Here is a 21,320-nt window from a genome sequence, read left to right as displayed (position 1 = left end):
AGTGTTCCTTTTTCTCCACATCCTCTCCAGCATCTATTGTCTCCTGATTTTTTAATGATCTCCATTTTAACTGGCGTGAGATGGTATCTCAATGTGATTTTGATTTGCATTTCTCTGATGACCAGTCATGATGAACATTTTTTCATATGTTTTTTGGCCTCATAAATGTCTTCTTTTGAGAAGTCTTCATATCTTTCACCCATTTTTGAATGGGTTTGTTTTTTTCTTGTAAATCTGTTTTAGCTCTTTGTAGATTCTGGATATTAGGCCTTTGTCAGATGGGTAGATTGCAAAATTTTTTTCCCATTCTGTTGGTTGCCAATTTACTCTAATGATAGTTTCTTTTGCTGTGCAGAAACTTATGGTGTTAGGTTTTATGTTTAAATCTTTAATCCATCTGGAGTTAATTTTAGTGTAGGGTATAAGGAAGGGGTCCAGTTTCAGCTTTCTGCAGATGGCTAGCCAGTTTTCCCAACACCATTTATTAAATTGGGAATCTTTTCCCCATTGCATGTTTTTGTCAGGTTTGTCAAAGATTAGATGGTTGTAGATGTGTGGTGTTGCCTCCAAAACCTCTGTTCTGTTCCATTGGTCTATATCTCTGTTTTGGTACCAGTACCATGCTGTTTTGATTACTGTAGCCTTGTAATATAGTTTGAAGTCAGATAGTATGATGCCTCCAGCTTTGTTCTTTTTGCTTAGGATTGCCTTGGCTATGCAGGCTCTCTTTTCATTCCACATGAAATTTAAGGTGTTTTTTTCCAGTTCTGTGAAGAAGGTCAATGGTAGCTTGATGGGGATAGCATTGAATCTATAAATTACTTTGGGCAGTATGGCCATTTTCATTATATTGATTCTTCCTAACCATGAGCATGGAATATTTTTCCATCTGTGTCTTCTCTTATTTCCTTGAGCAGTGGTTTGTAGTTCTTGAAGAGGTCATTTGCATCCTTTTTTAATTGTATTCCTAGGTATTTTATTCTCTTTGTAGCAATTGTGAATGGGAGTTCACTCATGATTTGGCTCTCTGTTTGTCTGTATTGGTATATAGGAATGCTTGTGATTTCTGCACATTGATTTTGTGTCCAGAGACTTTGCTCAAGTTGTTTATCAGCTTAAGGAGATTTTGGGCTGAGACGATGGGGTCTTCTAAATATACAGTCATGTTGTGTGCAAATAGAGACAGTTTGACTTCCTCCCTTCCTAATTGAATACCCTTTATTTCTTTTTCTTGCCTGATTGCTCTGGCTAGAACTTCCAATACTGTATTGAATAGGAACGATGAGAGACGGCATCCTTGCCTAGTGCCAGATTTCAAAGGGAATGCTTCCAGTTTTTGCCTGTTCAGTATGGTATTGGTTGTGGGTTTGTCCTAAGTAGTTTTTATTTTTTTGAGATACATTGTGTCAATACCTAGTTTATTAAAAGTTTTTAGCGTAAAGGGCTGTTGAATTTTGTTGAAGGCCTTCTCTGCATCTATTGAGATGATCATGTGGCTTTTGCCTTTGGTTCTAAATTACACCTTCTAATGGGAGAAGAGATCCAGGTTCATTTTAGAAATTGTAGAAAATTCTGGTAAGCAAAAAGTAGTACACTTCACTGAGATGCCATTGTTTGCACTTCATGTATATTGTTCTAGGTTTTTCCTTTGTCTAAATATGCATATGTGATTTTCATACAACAATAGCCTCCTACTGTATATTCAGCTCCATAAACTACTTTTATTTCCCATATAATATACAGCAAATATTTTAAATATGCTTCTGCATTTTTTGATAGTTGCATGATATTTTGTTCTGTGGATCTACCACAGTTAAACCACTGTTACTCTTTAGGATATTTTCAATTTTTTCCTCAATTACAAACAATGTTCTGGTACATCTAAAGACCACAAACATTTCTTAGACTTGCCAGTATAAAATACCTAATTCAACTTTGTCCATTCTTAAGACATTCCTTTCTGAGCTGGTTTTGTTATTTATTTGATGGTCATGTTTGGAACTCCTGTGTGTAACTGGAAAAAAAAAAAAAAAGTATAGTGGTCTTAAAATAATCTGCATTTCAGACTTTTCCCATGAATCTAAGACAGCATTTTCCTTTGATCTGAACTAGAGAGTTTTGATAATGTCATCAGGAAATGTTGCTCCAAGGCCGCCTTCTCCTCAACTAGAGCAACCTGTAATTCAGGGCTAGTGAGGTTACCAGGAAGTCAGTCATCCTCACCATTGTGTCATTTGAATGAAAGAAAGGCTGGAGCACAGGGAGTGGGAAGTTGAGGAAGAAGCCAGAGTTAGATGTCTATCCCACTGATTGACGGTCACCACTGTTTCCATCTTTCATAGCTATAGAAACTTGAGATCTCACATTTTCTAAGTTAGTTATCAAATATTGCCTTCAGCTGCCCAGTGAAACATCTCAGAAATTCTAGTATTTAGACATCAAAACTAGCATGTTTCTGTTTTATGCCCCTAAAAATGACACCAAAATCCTTTGTGACATGGTTGTCAGTTTTAGGGTTGTAAAATATGGTGACCATATTTATAGATCTTAGGAAAAGGAATAAAAGAGATGATTTAATTATGCATTTTTGCAATAAATGTTTGGAGAATGAAAACTTACTATGTATCTGGCACTGTGCTAGGGCCTGGACTTACGAAGACGAGTGGACAAGTCCTTAAGTTGCTGTTGGTATGGTAAACACATTTATGTTTAATGTCTACAATGCTTTGTGGTTATTTGTTGCTGTGTAAAAGATATGTGTTCAAGACGCTATAGGAACCCAGAGGAAGGAAATGCAAAGGTTTTTACAAAGAAAACTTTTTAGCAGGTTGATAAGTGGATAGGCATACCCCAGGGAGACAAGGGGCACATGATGAGTTTCATTCAATATGTGCAAAGAACAGAGTATATTCTAGGAATTTCCAGCAAACAAGAATTGCAATGTTGATTTAAAACATTTGGAGTAAGTATTGGGTTGAATTTTTTGTTGGTGATGGTGGTAGTGTTTACTAATTGTTTTTATTTTTCTATATTTCTAAGTTTTTTAAAAATCTCCATTGTTTATTCCTTTTTAGGAAATTACTAAACCATGTGATCCTGAAGGATCAGATGAAATGGATATGACTTACTAAGGAGTTTTTGTAATTACTTCTTGTCTCAGTGACATACTTTTTTCCTGCCTTGGATTTAATTGCTTAGAAATTATGGCTACAGATTCATAAAGAGATTGGAAGAAAGAATAGATAAAGAATATATAGTTAAAATTATCTGCTAAATTTTTTGTGCTGTTAGTAATTAATTCTCCAAAATATGATAAAGATCACTGAGCACATTTTTTGGTTTTGGTGTTGGAAAAGCCTTGGGCTGTACATTCCGAGATTTCAAACAAAGTAGATTTATAGCGGAAAGGAACGAGAGGTTTAGACTAAATAGAAATGTTGTAAGAGAGCCATAGTGATCTTATTTAAATATTTTCCACATTAAATAAGGCATGTAGTACTCTTATGCTACTGCCATTATTTTTTAATAAATGAGTTTACATCCATGATGGTTTTTTTTAATTCTCCATGGAGTTCCACTTGATAGCCAATGTGAATATTTGAAGAAAACAAGGTATTGGAGACAAGATTTGAATTAAACTTTCTCAAAGTATAATGAATCCTTTATTGATTTTGAGCTTGTTTTATAAGAAAGGAATTTTTGTTTATGTTTTAGAAGCCTAATTGATAGAAGTCTGGAGAGCAATAATTTGGGTGAATTTCTAAGATGGTTGTAAGATTGTTCACTTGGTAAATATTTCTTGAGCACTTACTATGGACCCTATGGACCAGACATTGAACTGAATTAACTTTCTGTTTAGTTCCCAATGGACATGTGAAGCTGCTGGCTTCATGGAGCTTAACGTTATAGTGAGAGGAAATACACTAAAACAATAAAAGGTAGTTAGTAGTTAGTAAAATCACTGCCAGTTACAAAAAATGTTAGGAAGGAAATAAACAATGGGCTGATAACTTGAACCACAGAGAAGCACTTGCTTTGGGTAGAGTGGCCAGAGAGAATCATCATGGGTAAGGGGGAGGCATGTGCGTGCACTTGAGGAATTGAAAGGAGGCTGGTGAGTGAAAGGAAGAATGGCATCAGATGAGCGCAGAGAGCTAGGCAGGTGGCGGACCACACGAGGTCTCATAGGCCAAGGTCAGAAGTCTGGATTTTATTCCAGTGTAACGAGGAGACATTAAAGGGTTTTACACAAGGCCTAACCTGAACTGATTTTCTTTTTAAGACCATTCTTTCCCTGTGGAGAGTGGAAGCAGGGAGACCAAGTAGGAGGATGTTATATTAGTCGAGGTGAGAGATGTTGGTGACTGGGCTGAGGGATAGCAGTCAGGATGGAGAGCAGAAAAGATGGTTTTGAGAAATTAGCAAGACTTGGGGAGGGCAAACTAAGGGGAAGGAGAGAAATCAAAATTGACTGGTGGTCAGTGAAGTTTACTGGCAAGTAAACTTGGGAATGAAGTGACAGTGAATTAGATGGGAAAGGTCACAGGGACAGAAATAGAGAAGGGTTTGAGTTTCGTTTAGGACCTATCTCTAATATGCTTGTGAGGATTCTAAAGGGAGCTGTCAGTTGGACATATGAGTTCAAAGCTAAAGAAATCTGAATGCAGCTAAAATTATATTTGAGATAACCACACCTTCCATCAATATGTTGGCTTTAATTTTAAAAAACATTTGGAGTATAATTGATAATACTGAAACTCTCTGTCTGTAGCATATATCCTCTGTTCATCAGTGACTAATTTTAGGGCACACACCAGTTGTGCAAATGAATGAAGTCCTCTTAGTTGTACTTCTTATCAAAATCCCAATAGCATTTTTTATAGAAATAGAAAAATAATTAAATTCATATGGAACCACAAAGGAACCCAAATAACCAAAGCAATCTTCAGAAAGAAGAACAAAATTGAAGGCATCACACTTCCTAATTTCAAAATATATTACAAGCCACAGTAATCAAAACAGTATGGTACTCTCATAAAAATAGACGTATAGACCAATGAAATAGAATAGAGGACCCAGAAATGAACCCTTGCATATACAATCAATTGATCTTCAACAGGTGTGCTGAGAATACACAATAGAGAAAGATCGTATCTTCAACAAATGGTGCTGGGAAACTGGATATCCATATGTGAAAGAATGAAACTAGACGTTCATACCACACATAAAACCAACTTAAAATGAGTTAATGACTTAAAGATAACACCTGAAACTGTGAAACTCCTAGGAGAAAAGCTAGGGGAAAGTTCATGACGTTGGTCTTGGCAATGATTTCTTGGATATGACACCAGAGCCACAGGCAACAAAAGCAAAAGCGGACAAGTAGGACTAGGACAATTTCCAACTCAAGAGCTTCTGTACAGCAAGGTAAACGATCAGCAGACTGAACTGTGCATCTGAAAGGGGTTAGTATTCAAAACATATAGGGAACTCCTACAACCCAGTAGCAAAAGAGAAAATAAGGAGACTGACTGAAAAATAGGCGAAGGACTTAAGTAGATATTTCTCCAAAGAAGACGTCCATGAGCCTGGCCTTCCCACATCAGGTTCCTTGGAGAAACTGAAAATAGTGATGGTGAAGGAGCTGGTGGAGACACCTGTGGGCAGCAGGTGCCCAGTGTGGGCCAGTGAGCAAGGAGAAGCCTCACACACAGGATGTGGTATGTGGCTATCATTTCTTCTCTTGCCTGGGCCCTGCAAATGTTGCGGGTAGGCCTTTCCTTTGGAAAGCTAGTCCCTGCCCCATGCCTTTCAACCAGCATCTAGACAGGGCCTGCACGTGCACAGGTGTTTGCTAAATGAATGAATAATCCAGTATTCTTTGGTTTCTCTGGCCTGGGGAAACATGGGTATCTTGAACAACCTTGGGTTCTACAGACCTCACCATTTCCTTTTTACTGATGTAACAAGGCCTTGAAGACCCATCCCAGTCAATCGCCTGTGGAGAGAGTCTATGTCAAAAGGATGTTGGGCCTTTATGTGTGGTTCTGCGGTTTGTGCAGCACATAAATCTGCTCCACTGAAGGGCAGATAGAGGCTGATTTCCAGCGTCTTCTCAGCTGGCATGCTCTGTATCTGCTGTTGAAAAGGGGCCTTTTTCTTTGCAGGGTTAAATATGTCCAGAGGTGGTATCTTTTTCTCATTTTACTGCAAGGGCATAGGCTTTTGCTAAGTCAGAAAGGGTGCTTTTTGTTATTCAAACAAAGGTGTCCTAGGCTTCCCAACGTCATGTGAGGGTAGGATATTTGGGTATCCTTGCTCCAAATTCTCCGTGACTGTGAAGTTCTTGGGAAACTTCAGCTGTAAGCACTCCAAGTATCAGAAGACTGTGAGCTTGCCTCTCTTCTCCCCTCATATAGAAACCCAGATAGGAAAAGTGTTGATCCAGGTTGCGGGGTTCCATGCCCATTCCCAGGGCTCTCAGACATCTCTGAGTCAGCACGTGCTGCTACCATGCAGCTGGATTGGGCCATAGATATTTTAACCCATTCCTCTGTTTCTGGAGCCTCTGCCTTCCTTCTGATAAGGCAAATTGAAATTGCGTGTGTGAGAGGGGATGGAGAAGGTGCTTTGCTTGAGCCAGGACATAGTTCTTTAGATTCTGCTGAAAAATCTCAGAGGAGGGCTATCCAAGGGAAAATAACAAGCCCGGGCATGAGAGAACTTAGAATTCCAGGGGGAATTAGCGATATTAACACTAGGGAAAGGGCACTTTTTTTTTCTATTGGATTGCTAATAATCACAACAATGTAGATACTTCATGGATTCCTTTCAGTTGGGCTGAATTTAAGAATTATAGGTTTATGCTGTTCCTTGATGCTGAGAAAACAGGGTACGTGTAATACTGAGACATCCGCCCAGTGGTGGGCGCTGAGGCAGCCTGCCAGGTGGGAGAGATTTGAAATATATTCCAAGACAAAAGATTGGGAATTGTTTTTTCCTGCTTTCAAAACCATAGGAATTGACAGAGTTTAATAATAAGATTACACAGTTACTCTTGTGAATATAATATACCACTTGAAAGAAGTACATTCGGTCAGGCTGGACTGAATCTCATCAAAGAGATAAGGGAAAGTCCAGAGTTAATTTTTCAATTAGGGACAAGATTGCTTTGAAATTGCAGCGCTGTAGATACACCTGAAAAGAATATACCAAACTCCTGAGTATGGTTTGAAGCCAAAGAAGAGCATGCTCCAAACTAAGCCCAATCCCATGTTAAGAAGCCTTCATCATTTAGAGTGACCACCACACAGGCTGTCCGTACTTTGTTTTTTGACTGATGCTAGGTTGAATTCTGATGGAATGAATGATGGGGGTTTGCCCCAGCATATTAACAGCCCACTTCAGCCCTTGAACCAGTCTGGAAACAGGCGGTAGAGAATGAAGTCAGTGTGTAAACATCACAGAAAACAGGTTAGAAGAAGGTACCCCACCAGATAAATGATGGGCATCTCTGGGTGAGTAGATTGATGGCCCCTTTTATTTTCTTTGTGAGTTTTCTGTCTTTTTCTAATATTTCTAAAATAGATATGTTATTTATAATGATTTTTAAAGTTATTCCGAAAGAGAACCTATTCAAAGAAACTGAAACTTTGTAAAATGAACCTGGAACAGAAAAAAAAAAAACCCTTATAGAAGTATTCGAAATACTAAACTGGTAGCCATCTGTAGTTTTTCATTTCAGTTTGATGCTTGAACATGCATTGATTATCCAATGCTAAAGGGAGGAAGGAAGAAAACATTTATGAAGCATCTTCTTAATGTGTAAGGACTAAAAATGAGACATCCTTTCTGAACTCAAGGTAGCTTACGTAAGAATAACAGAAATACTCATATATGCATTAAAGTTTCCGTTTTTGAGTCTGTTCATGTGCCAGGCACTGTGATGGAGAGAAAATGAATGGATGGATGGATGGATGGATGGATGGATGGATAGAGGTTATTGCCTTCAAGGGGCTGATAGTATAGTAGAAAGGGAAGAAATTTAAACTGAGCAGTACAATATAGTCAGCAAGTATCACAATAAAGGTTGTCCCAGAGCAAGCAAGCACAGAGAACACACTGCCCTTTGCCTCGGGAGGATTTATAAGAGGAAGTCATGCCTGTGCTGCATCTTGGCGGACAAAGAGCACTTAGCCTGAGAGTGAAAAGGATGTGGCATGCCAGGCATTGAAGTGTGTACAAAGGTAAGATGCAGAGAGAACCACACATTCTGAGAGCTGATAGTCATCCCATATGGCTGCAATTGTGTTGGGGGTGGGCTCTGAGGAGAGATGAGTCATGAGAGGTCATATGCTGTGCCAAAAACTCTGAGGTCTGCCCTGAAGCAGTGGGAAGCCCTTGCAGGATTTTAAAGGAGAGTGACTAGACAGATTTGCATATAGAAAAGTCCTTATAGCAATGTTGTTCCCCAAAAAGGCAGACTAATTAGGAGGCTAGGACAGCAATTTGTGTTAGAAATGGTGAAATCTCAATTAAGTTCGTATAAGGGAAAATGCAGAGAAAGACTCAGAGTCAAGGAACATCAAGGAGTTTGATTGGAAAGACCTTAATTGATGGTTTGTGGGGATGGTGTCTTGAGGAGGAATTGGGATGGCCCCTTGATTTCTGGCTTGGACAACTGGATGCTAATGATGGCATTCTTTGAGCAAGAAGGGATATGATAAGCTGCAGTTGAAGCATTTTAAATTTATAGTGCCTGCGAGATACTGTAGAAACCCTACAAGCAGCTGGGAATATAAATCTTGAGCTCAGGAAAGCAATCTGGGCTCAAAGAGTATTTGAGAGTCATCACAAGTAGGTTGCAGTTAGAGCCATTGATGATGGAAGAGATTATTCAGAAGCAGTGAGAAGAAAAGAATTCAGAAGACCATGAGGAACAGGAACATTTAAGAGACAGTCAGAAAAGGAGGAAGCCTGACAGAGAGCCCGGGAAAAAGTGTTCAGATAGGTAGAGGAGAGCCAGGCATACCAGGAAGGGAAAACCAGGCATATGAGGTCCTGCTCGTGACATCTCCCGAGTCCATCATCCGTGGGAGAAAGGACAAACAGCAAATGCCAAGTGGTAGAAATCCCCATGCCAACCGAGTTTGCCTCTAACAAGTCTCTCTGGATGTAAATGTCTCTCGACACCTCACTGCTAGAATGTCTGGGAATACAAGTTCCTTATTTGGTTAACTGGGCATATTGCCTTCCTAAATAAAACTAGGATCCTGTTGATAAAGCACATGGAGAAAAGGGATTTGGGGTCTTTGGGGTAGGCAAATGGCAGTGTTGGCCACGTCAGGTAGCCAAGGGAAGAGGGACAGTCAGCGAAGGGGGACTGGCCATTCATCAGTTCAGCACAGATTTGAGAGCCTGCTGTGTGCAGGCACTGGCCTCAGAGAGGTCAAAGAAGGTCATGAATGAAATGATTGCTTGGGTGAAGCAACGAGGAGTCCGCTTGTGAACTTGAGGTGGTTGTCTGGGAGGCTGGATTGCTGTGCCTCCATGAGCGTATGGAGGGGCAGGGGTAAAGATGGACAATGGATAATAACAGTCTTTTGAGGAGTTTGACTTTGAGCATAAAGGGAGTGGTGGGATGATGCTGCAGCCAGGAGGGAACAGCAGGGTGAAGAAGAGTTTTCAGGAGACAGAAGGAAAGGTCTCAGGAAGCAGTTCACGTGCTCATATTCTCAGGGTGAAGAGCCACATGAGAGGAAGTAGTTGATTCAGGAAAAAGAATATCTGATAGAGCTCCAGACAGGTATGCATTGTGGGGAGTGGAGAACATACGTTAGCTGTGCATCAGAGAGGGACAAGGATGGGTATGGATGCTCATAGTTCACAGGTGGGAAGGCAGGAAGCAAAGGGCCCACCATTCCTCTGGGAGGCAGGGGGCAGGATGCAGAGATTGCTGGGTAGCGGACTTAAGGAAATAAGCGAAGTCATCAAATAAGCAGTATTAGCAGAGAGGTTAAGAGCCACCTTGGAACTGGACGGTCTGTACATTCCCATCCTGGCTCCAACTGTATGACTTTGGGCAACTTATTTACATATTTTATTTAATTCTTTTAGTTTTCAGTTTGTTGTTTTTTGTTTTGAGAGACAGTGTCTCTCACTCTGTCATCCAGGATGGAGTGCAGTGGCATGACCATAGCTCACTGCAGCCTTGAACTCCTGAGTTCAAGTGATCCTCCAGCCTTGGCCTCCCAAAGCACTGAACTACAGGTGTGCACCACTTCACCCAGCTTGAGGCAAGTTATTCAACCTCTCTGTTGCCTTTGTTTTCCTCTACAACCAAACAATGAGCATAATAACAGAAGCCTGTTCCTTGGAGTTGTTGGAAGAATTAAATGAGTTGATTCATGTAGTACTTGTCTGAGTGCCTGGCACAAAGGCGTGCTTCATGTGCATTGCTATGGTAATTATTACTGATAGGTCTGAGAGCATATGCAGTGTAGGGTCATCTAAACACCTGACTATTCCAGAATATAAGTGTATTGACCAAGGGCTGTGAGGGCACAGCAGAGGAAGCACTGCATTCTTCAAGGAGGTCCTGAGGGAGAAGCATTTGAGATTGGCACAGCCCTGGAGAGGCTAGTTCAAGTAGAACAAACACTGTTGGTGCAGGCAAGAGGCTGTCAGAGCACCTGCCACATCTGCAGAGGCGGGAGCCCTCTAAGACTTGAGAGGGCGCATGTGGGGCACAGAGGGCCCTTTGTGCAAAGGCTCCTTCACCTCGAGGGCAGGAAGAATGGTGGAGGAGTGTCCAGAGCGGAGGGTGAGCACCAGTTTCTTCTGTAGCCATGGGAAGGTTGGGAGCAGGGCAGTGAGGGTCCACTCTGTCTTGTGGTGCTCCTTCTGGTGAGAATAGCAAAAAATAGTCATCATAATGCTGAATGTAGGGAGTGCGTACGGTGTGCCAGGAGCATTGCAGTGCTGTAAATCCTTGTGAGAGAGGTACTGTTATGTTTTCTATTTCCCAGATGAGGAAACTGAGGCACACAGAGGTTAAGCCACTTGAGGAGGCCATACAGCTGATGTGAGGCAGAGTCAATAGTGAAGCTAGTCATGCTTGTGACCCCAGAGCCCCTTCCTGTGACCACCAAGCTGTTATCACCTGTCACATTAGGGTGTGGCTCCCCAGAGGAGGTAGTGACAAGTGAAGATTGGAGTGATGGCCTCAGCTAGGCTGACAGCAGCTTACCGATATTTTCTGTCTTAGTCAAGGAGAGTTTGGCTATAATGACTGGAAATGCCTGCAAAGAACTCAAGTGAATGCTGAATGGATCGTGCAGATACATGGACCCTTCCAGAACCCAGTCGCTAGCTAGGGAGTGTGGCTGGACATCACACAGCTGGGAAGTCGTCAGGCTGTAGCAGTTCCTCTGTCCGTCTGGAAACACAGGGCCTTCTCTATGCATCTTTCTACAGTTTGATTAAATTGCCGCTTTCCTAGTTTCACTCTCCCATGACCTTGGCTAGCCCTGGCCCTACCTGACCTGAAAAGTCCAGGGCCAAAACCACTTGACTCACTCAGCCCCTGTGTTGTAGATAAAGTTCTTGCTGTGGATAATCTGCTGGTTTAGCCTGGTTCAAGTGTCCCTCCTTGGCCCCTTTTGTAGCTGGGTTAAAGGTGGCACAGGTTACCACCAGGCAGGAAGAAAGCTGCTCTGAGAACTCCATGATCTTCAGTAGTTAGTGGAGCTTGCACACCTCATCATCTTGACTTAACCCCTAATCCTGCACTCATCAGTGCTTGGCTTTGCTCAGGCTCTGACAATGTTTTTGTTGTAAACATCACGTGGGCTCCTTCCTTTCAGCCTGCAGCTCTGCCTTGGTCTTTCAAGTCTTCATCCTCATGACTCTTGCAGCAGGCTCCAGATTCACCCTTCAAATCTGTTCTTCCCTTCCCATTTTATCTTGCCTTCTTTTAAGCAATATTATTTTTATAATATTTATTGGCCTCCACAAAAGCCTTCAGCAGGTGTTCCTCGATTTGTCATATTTGTGGCTGTCACCCAAGGCCATCTAGCCTGCCACTAATCACCCTCTCCCCCTTGAATTCCCATCATATTAGCACAGGATAATTTTCTCTCAGCAGACACGCCACGGCCCTTTCTTTCTATGGGTCCGCTCCTTCCCTCCTGCTCTGACATCTCACGCATTACTTAAGAATGCTGACTGTAGAAGCTGACTCCAGAACACCCACTGTCACCTCCCTCTCCCATGAACTCCTTTCAGTTTTGATTCTCCAGGGAAATTGTTGGTTCGTTGAAAGCAGCTGCCTTCCCAGTATGTCTTACACCTGCACACAGCCAAGCACATCTCAAACACTTGGAAAATTTAATATTCAGTGATTAATGGCTGATTTGTGATCTCTTTTGGCCTTGGTATTTTTTTTCTTTTTAATTTTTATATTACATTTTGAAGAACATTCCATATAAGCTCTCTGACTGTGATGATTGAATACTTGTTAGAGGCAAAGCCAAGTAAAAGCATTAACTCAATCCTGTCAGACTTTCTCATTATTACATGTACTTGAGTTTCGGCTTCTCTTTTGTGTGCCTTGAGAATAGGGACCATCTCATTCATCTTGTTTACCTCAGAGTACCTCAGATAAAGACATCCTGGAATGCATGTTTGAGTAAATGAATACCCTTCTCATGGAGAATAAATCATACTTGGTCATTTCATGACTGTTTCTATCTAGGCATTTACATGTGTGCCTGGTTTGAAACCACTTTCATTACTTGTTACAATTAAGCCTATTCACCCAAACTACAGAGAGGCTTTTTTAAAGTTTGCGAGTGGACAACACTGTCGTCCTGTTCAGTCCTTTCCTGCCATCCCCTCCAATGACTGCATTTCCTTTATGATCCTTCCTACTTCCCTGCTATGGCCTTTCAGACTTCCCCACAGGCACAGAGCCCCCAGACACCTGGTTCTGAGGAAGTTCTTTTTTTTTTTTTTTTTTTTGACATGGAGTCTCTCTTTGTCACCTAGGCTGGAGTGCAGTGGTGCAATCTTGGCTCACTACAACCTCCGCCTCCAGGGTTCAAGCAATTCTCCTGCCTCAGCCTCCTAAGTAGCTAGGACTACAGGACTGTGCCATCACACCAGGCTAATTTTTTTGTATTTTTAGTAGAGACGGGATTTCACCATGTTAGCCAGGATGATCTCCATCCCCTGACCTCGTGATCCACCCACCTTGGCCTCCCAAAGTGCTGGGATTACAGATGTGAGCCACCATGCGCGGCCTTCAGAGGAAGTTCTTTGGGGTAAACAATCAGCTGTTCTTTGTATCTGGGGCATATAGGGTGTCTGTGTGGCTTTGGCTTTCTCAATAGAAAATAAACCCAGAAATACTTTGCAGGCTGCTGTAGGAACAAAGCCAAACAGACTTGTTTATGTGTTTCTGAGACCAAATATTTTTCTACCAATCACAACTGGCTTTATTTGCATATGATGTCTAATAAATTATTGTAGTAATTGAATAATTCCAGAAGCATGTACTCTTAGTACATGCTTAGAAAAAAAAGAGGAAAATAGCTTAGAAATAAAATGTGAACAAAAAGCATAAGCTGGTGAATAAAAAATGAGAAATATTGCTATGTAGTAAAGATACAATATTGTGAAGTCTACCCAATATCAAACGTCTGGGGAAGAAGCTGGGTACAGTGGCTCACACCTGTAATCCCAGCGCTTTGGGAGCCAAAGCAGGCAGATCACTTGAGGTCGGGAGTTCAAGACCATCCTGGCCAACATGCTAAAACCCTGTCTGTACTAAAAATACAAAAATTAGCCCAGTGTGGTGTTGCACACCTGTAATACCAGCAACCTAGGAGGCTGAGGCAGGAGAATCGCTTGAGCCTGGGAGGCAGAGGTTGCAACAAGCTGTGATCATGCCACTGCATTCCAGCCTGGGTGACAGAGCGAGACTCTGTCTCAAAACAACAAATACAAAAACAAAACAAAATAAAAACTGAGGGAAAAAAATGTAAGCCTGTTATAGAGGCAAGAAGCTCAACTATGTGAGATTATTTGTGATTATCCCAGATGTGACGGAAGGGATAGAAAAGTAACAGTGTTAGTTAAATGTCCATGGATTCTTTGCCTCCATGCCAATATCATGACTGTCTACCTAATTCCATCCCCCGACTCCTGGCTCCCCCACTACCCCCTGACACTACCACCAAATACACACGAACATATACTGTGTCTTTGTATATGTAAAATGAAAATCATTGCAGGAGAAGATCATGCAGTAGTGGTGGTTTTCTTCATGAAAGGCTGTGAGTTACATTGGTCTAAAAGCAACATATCCCTCATGGCTGTTTTCACTGGTGACTTTCTTCTGTCTAATGTTAGCAGTGAAGGCTTGGCTTGAAAAGGCTTGTGAATTCTTTTAGCACAACCTTTGTTGGGAAATGAATTACAAGTGGTTCATTTGATGCTGATCCTTTTGTCATTGCCGTTTATAGCTATTCTGTTTACTCACTTTGTGAGAGCCATTCTGAGAGTTGATGAATGTGTTTTATGAGAGAATATAAGAGCCCTGCAATTTGTTTTGATTGGTCTCCATTTGGATTCATAGCGAGCAGGTGCCATCGTTTGGAATTGGTTTTGGCAGTGGCTTGGTTATATAAATATTAGATACATGAAGTGAAACCTCATTTAAATTATTTTCATCAGTAAGAATAGGAGAGCTTTACATTGCATGTAAGGCACATAGTTCTATTTTTACAGCTTCGAACCATACAAATGTGTAATGTACTATATGTCTGAATGTATGTATGTAGAAGTGGCCTCCATTGTACAAATATTTAACCTACAGATTTTCTGCATTTAAGAGTTTATGCAAATATTCTTTTAAACACTCTAAGCCTATGATTTCTTAATATAAGAGAAATTTTTTCTGGTCTGAAAACTACAGGTATTTCTGCTTTGGAAACTATGTTAAGGATCATTTTAGTTTGCTGTATTTTTTGTTTGTTTGTTTATATTTAAGCCTCAGAAAATAACGCAGCACATTTTTAAAGCCTCTTTATAAGTGCACTGGAAGAAGAACTGTAATACTTTCTATCTTCCCAGCAAAACTACTTACCAGGCTGACATTTTCCTAAGCATAGCTCCCTAGGTTTTCATGAATCCATATAAATTTTCACGCATTTGTTTTTATTCCGGCAAAAGATTTAAGAGGGGCTTATGAACACAGGTGGAAGGAGCAATGAGAAAGTCCACTGGTAACCCTTTAAGTAACATTCTAAACCTCAGCTACTTCCTGGCAAATTCTTAAAATGCGAGACTCATGATCTCTGAGTACACCCATGAAAATTTAACCACCTTTCATGCTGCTGGGTCTTTTTGTAAGCAAGCCAACAGGGTGCCCAGCCTCTTTCCCACCCTCTACCTCTCAACCTTATGTCCCTAGCAAACGGCTCCAAGTCCAATTTCAGTGTTCTTCGTAAGTGAAGCTTTCCATGAGCCCCACAGGCTGACTTACGCAGTTTCTCCTCCAAAAGCCCAGAGTAAAGGACATGTCACATTATAAATTGTAGCTATTGTGATGCGTGTCTCTTCTGCTAATAGGATTTCTTTGAAGACGAGGATCTGTCCTTGTCATTACGGCCCCAAGCCTAGCTTACTGCCTGACACGTTATGCTCCATAAATGTTAATTGCATGAATGAAAGAGTGGATTTATTTGGTGTTAGGTAACAAAAATAAACTCAAAAGAGCATAAATCAAACAAAAATGATTGCCATTCACCAGGCATGGTGGTGCATACCTGTAATCCCAGCACTTTGGGAAGCTGAGGTGGGCAAATCATGAGGTCAAGAGCTCGAGACCATCCTGGCCAACATGGTGAAACCCCATCTCTACTAAAAATACAAAAATTAGCTGTGCATGGTGGCGTGTGCCTGCAGTCCTAGCTACTAGGGAGGCTGAGGCAGGAGAATCGCTTGAACCCTGGAGGTGGAGACTGCAGTGAGGCAAGATTGAACCACTGCACTCCAGCCTGGTGACAGAGCAAGACTCCATCTCAAAAAGGTGTGACCATGGCCCAAATTATCTTCTAATTGCTTTCTCTTTGGGGAAGTGTTAACAGACACAGCCTGAATGGCATGAAAATATTTGAATGTGGCTATCCTATTGGAAGCCCAGTTCCCACAGGGCAGGTTGCACTCATAATGACCAAATAATCAATGAGTCCCCTCCGCATTCCAAAGAGGATTTGAGGTGAGGCCCTACCTAAGAAGCTTGACAGAGGCACCAAAACAAAAGCAGTGTCTAATGGAGTCGGCACAATTTATAAGAGAAGTGGACAGTAGCAGAGATGAACACGAAACCCAGACCTTCAGAGGCATAGCCCAGTGTTCTTCCAATTAATTCTCGTTGCTTCACTTTATCAGCGTTTAATAAAGTGTTTGTTTTTATGAGAGGACAAGTACGGACTCATGACTAGTGTCCCTCACTTCTTGAGTCTACAGATTGGCCTAGTTAGTTAAATGATTAGGTAATTAGCAATTTTCCCCTTTATTTGGCCATGTATGAGAAGCAAACTCATCTGTGGCAAATTTAAAATACTAAGTTATATGGCCCTAGTTGTGGAATTAGAGGTCAGAAGGGTTGCTTTTGACTCGAATATGGCCCCCAGGAGCAATATAGCTAAAACTCTAGGTAGCTATAGAGTTTTAAAAAGCTCCTCTACCGCCTTTTCAATTAAGACATTCCCTCTGGGTTGAGGCTCACTGATATAGAACAAGTTTGATAGGAAATAAATATGTAAATTAATATTGTTGGTTAACCTTTTGATTGCATTTACAAATTGAAAAATGCAGTGCAATATTGATTAGACAATCTTCTCATTGTTTCCAAGTAGGAGAAAACAAGAGAGAGAGGCGTATGGTGGAAAGAGCATTAGGTTTGAAGTCAAGACAACTCTCGATCAAATCTCAGTCCTACCACTTGACTGGACTCCAGGAAAGTCATCCCAAGTCACAACCTCGCTCTTCTCCTTCCTCCTAGACTTAATGAATGCAGGGGCTCAGTAGACCCTGACTACTTGGTATTGTGATCTATTTAAGCTCCTAACAGATTCCATTCCCAGAGCCATAACAATAGAAATGTGTGTACGAGCTCCTAGCCTACCTTCCAATCCACATTTCCATTGAGAATCATGTTTCTCAGGCTTATCTTTCTCACTTTCATTATAATTTCTGTTTCATTTTATGAAATATAAATTATATGTTTCATAAAACATAAAATTTCATTTTAGGAAACATAAACAACATCATTGGCTTGTTTGTCCTCAGAGCCATTCTTTACTCTTCCCCTGTTCTGTATCACAGGGAAGTCATCCCATATAGGATGCATTTCTTAGGCTTCCTATGGGCTCAGATGCTTTTCAGGAGGTTGGCCTCTGGGAGCCATAGACAGGGATTGGCAGGTAGAAGATGGATGTCAGAAACCAGGATGTTCTCCCCCACCCTGTCTGTCTTGGGTGGCATCTCCATACCTCTAAACATACCCCTCCTACTGTAGTTCCAACTTCTGCCAGTCAACCGCTATCACGATGTTCTGACCCTAACTGACCTCTGGTTTTGAGGTCTGTTAACACTACCTCCTCTTGTGCCTGCAGCCCTAAAAGCAATAGTGGCATCATGTTGACTTTAATCTGTTTCATCACCATATCTTGCTTAGCTGTTCGGCTCACCCATCACTTTTGTAACCAATTCCATGTATCAAATTTCCCCTCTTTAATATATCCAAAGTGGTTTCTGTTTTCCCTAATAGACCCTGAAAGCACGCCTGAAGTGATAAACTCTCTGTATTGCCTGTACGAATCAGAGTAGCTTAGATGATCCCAAGCATGTGAAGCATGCTGAAAATACTGACTCCCTAGGTCCACCACACAGATTCACTGGTTTCAGTGTGTAGCCCCAGAAGCTGAATTTTCAAAAAACCCCACTGGTGGTTGTAATGCCCAGCACTGGTTTAGAGAACAGCAAAGCCAGGCTGAGATCGAGTTGCGCAGGGTGGGAGTGGGTGGTTGCTAGGTTCATTCACCAACTAAGGGCTTCTCTTTTACAAACCAGCCTCACAGCAAGCGAGACCAGCTCAGCAAAATTAAAATGACTGCATCCTGTGGACTTTAAAGGACAGTCGTTGTAAGTGTCAAAATAGCACCTGTTAAATTGGGGAGTGCCAAGAGATTATTTGCACGATTAAACGAGATCACATATGTGGCACCATTTCACACATCGTAGTTGCTCAATAAATTATCTTTCCTTCTCTCAAATTGAGTGAAAACATAGAACTGTAGAAAGCTATGAAATAGCATAAATTCTTTATTCCTTAAGATCACAGAATCCAGATACTAAATACCAGAAATAATAGATAAGTAACTACATAGTCAAAAAAAACCAAGTCACTGCCTGGGCATGTATTATTGCTCGCTGGGCTGGTGTCTCAACAATAGAATCACATGACACCATAGGTTAGCTCTCTTTCGTATCAGAAATAATTATTTAAAATAAGTTTTAACTGGAACTCTTGTGTCAGATCACATAGCAACATTTTCTAAGGAGACCTGAACCTTGTGAGTATGTCGTTACTTGACCATTGGAATTTCTGCATCAGGCTCTTGCCAGAGACTACAACTTTTGAGTCCTCTACTGTCCAATTCTTATCAAATGGCTGGTTATGAGAAATAATATTCATGGAGGACTGCCTGAAAGATATGCAGCCTGTTCATTCCTTGTTGAGATAATAAGTTCTATTTGTGGTTTAAGCCAGGTCATCACATAGCTGCCTATTTGGATCTCGATGTATTTACTTCTTGTCAGTTTCTCTTTACTGGGAAAGATGAATGAAAAAAGGCACATCAATCATTATGGAATCTTGAACAGTGTTATAAGAGAAAACCCTAAGAGGTTTCCAGACAGAGAAAGCTAGTATGCTCCCAATGCAGGGAGCATCAGACTAACATGAAATTACTCATCCACAAACTGAGAAGTAAGCAGTCAGCAATACCGTATTTATAGAGAGATGGAACAAAAGACCTGTGCGCCAAGAATCCAGTGCTGGCCAAGAGATCTATTCCTACATAAGGACAAAAGGAAGACATTTCTGGACGTGGAGTTACTCAGAGTGGGGTATCTACATCCCACTTCTGAGAATCGAATCAGGACATAGGTGTCAATGTAGGAGATGAAGAGCCAAAGAAAGAGTGATGACCAATGAACATTGCAAAACTTACAGCCAAGTCTAAATAAATGATCATGTGACTATGAAGTCTAAATTGTTCATTAAGATTTCTTGGAGCAGAAGATACATATATTGACTATGAGGAGATATTTCACAGTTTGGAGCAGGCAATGAAAGAGTAAAAATATTCCAAGTGTCTCTCCCTGTGGACAAGAAAGAAATGAAATGTCATGGATTGGGTTCTCTGAAAGCAAGCACTGGGACACAGTTTTGGTTACAAGATACTTATTAGGAATTAACACCTGTGTATTGTGTTCCCCAGAAAGATATGTTGAAGTCCTAGTTTTCAGTACCTGTGCATGTGACCTTATTTGGAAATAGGGTCTTTGCAAATACAATCAAGTTAAGATGAGTTCATGAGGGTGAGCTCTAACCCAGTGTAACCGGTGTTCTTATAAGAAAAGGAAAATGCCACACGAAGAGGGAGATACATGGAGAGAAGCACTATATGGTGACAGAGTCTTAGCAGCAAGCCGAGGGACACCAAGATAGATGGCTCCACCAGAAGCTAAAAAGAAGCAAGGAAGAATTCTGTCGAGTCTCAGAGGGAGCCTGGCCCTGCTGGTACCTTTATTTTGGACGTCTGGCCTCCAGAACTGTGGGAAAATAAATCTCTGTCATTTGAAGCCACCCAGTCTGTCGTACTTTGTTGGGGAAGCCCTAGGAAACTGATAAACCCTGTAAAAAGGTGAGTGAGGAAGCACAAAACCAAAGTCCCATGCAGAACACACACAGCCTGGGCCACCTTGGTGGGGAGCTGAAGGAAGAGTGCCACCGTGCCACCCAGTCACTAGAGGTGGCTGCCCCAGGAAGGCCGTGACCTAGGCTAGAGTGGATGCCTGCGGAGGCATGCAGTAAGGCTGTCTTCCCTCCTTAAAGGGCGATCTGGGTAGCTCATCTCCATGTCTACACAGCAGGCCAAGGGAAAAATGTCTGGGCAGTGAAGATAGTGTATAGTCATTTTGCTTTTTTAATTGAAAAAACATATTTTTAATGATTTAAAATTAGATAACTGAGCAAACCAGCAGAGAAATAATGAGTAAAAATAAGTACAGTAACAATAAATGTAATTAATAGTAAACAAAATGTTATTATAGGCATTGTTTTTATTTCCTGACCAATATAGTTCTGAAATGTGTAAGGCAAAAAAAGAAGTAGACATCCAGGAGAACACGACAAAACTATAATTAGGGAATTTTGATATAATTATTTCATAATTTGGTCGGGCATGGTGGCCATACCTGTAATCCCAGCACTTTGGTAGGTCGAGGCAGGTAGATCGCTTGAGCTCAAGAGTTTGAGACAAGCCTGGGCAACATAATGTGAGACCCATCTCTACAAAAAAACTTTTAAAAATTAGTCAGGTGTGGTGGCATGCACCTGGAATCCTAGCTACTCAGGGGGCTGAGGTGGGAGGATTGCTTGAGCCAGGGTGGTGGAGGTTGCAGTGAGCTGCAGTCACACCACTTCACTCCAGCCTGAGCAACAGAGCCAGACCCTGTCTCAAAAAATAATAATAATAATAACTCTTTCCTAATTTGACAAAGTAGACAAATAATGATACTGGTTGGTATTCGTATTTAGTGTTTATACCCTATAAACACAGAATCTGCATTATTCTCTCGTGTCTATAGACCATTTACAAAAATCTATTTCTATGGCCACAGGAAAAAACTAACTGAATTTTAGGGGAAAGGTATTTTACTCATCCCCTTTTCTATCCCACTGTGATAGAACAAAAAAAAATTGACAGTGAAATAATAAGTAAAATGTAAATACTTAAAATTAAGAAGCCTTCCTATAGATGATTCCTAGATCAAATTGAAAATAAGATATAAAATGACAAATTCTCTGGAAGTAAAGAGAACATTTCACAACCAAACTTAAGAAGAAATCGCTAATGCATTTAGGAATACTTTATAGCCTAAATGCTTTTGGTATTATTAAAAAATAAGAATGATAAACTAAATATTATCTAAGAAATGTTTTTAAAAAACAAAAGAAAGAT

At 41.1% G+C, this 21,320-nt stretch overlaps 1 protein-coding gene across 6 annotated transcripts in view; it reads left to right on the top strand.

Moving 5' to 3' along the window:
• PIP5K1B (phosphatidylinositol-4-phosphate 5-kinase type 1 beta) overlaps positions 1-21,320 on the top strand; it is a 351,464-nt gene that overhangs the window by 95,060 nt on the left and 235,084 nt on the right. The gene's annotated exons all lie outside the window — the stretch shown is intronic.

Source organism: Aotus nancymaae, unplaced genomic scaffold (assembly GCF_030222135.1).
Source record: "Aotus nancymaae isolate 86718 unplaced genomic scaffold, 86718_ANA_hifiasm-v0.15.2.pri h1tg000041l, whole genome shotgun sequence".
NCBI classification, from domain to species: Eukaryota; Metazoa; Chordata; class Mammalia; order Primates; family Aotidae; genus Aotus; species Aotus nancymaae.
The sequence above is the reverse complement of the archived record's forward strand: the minus strand, read 5'-3'. Positions and strand labels throughout refer to the sequence as shown.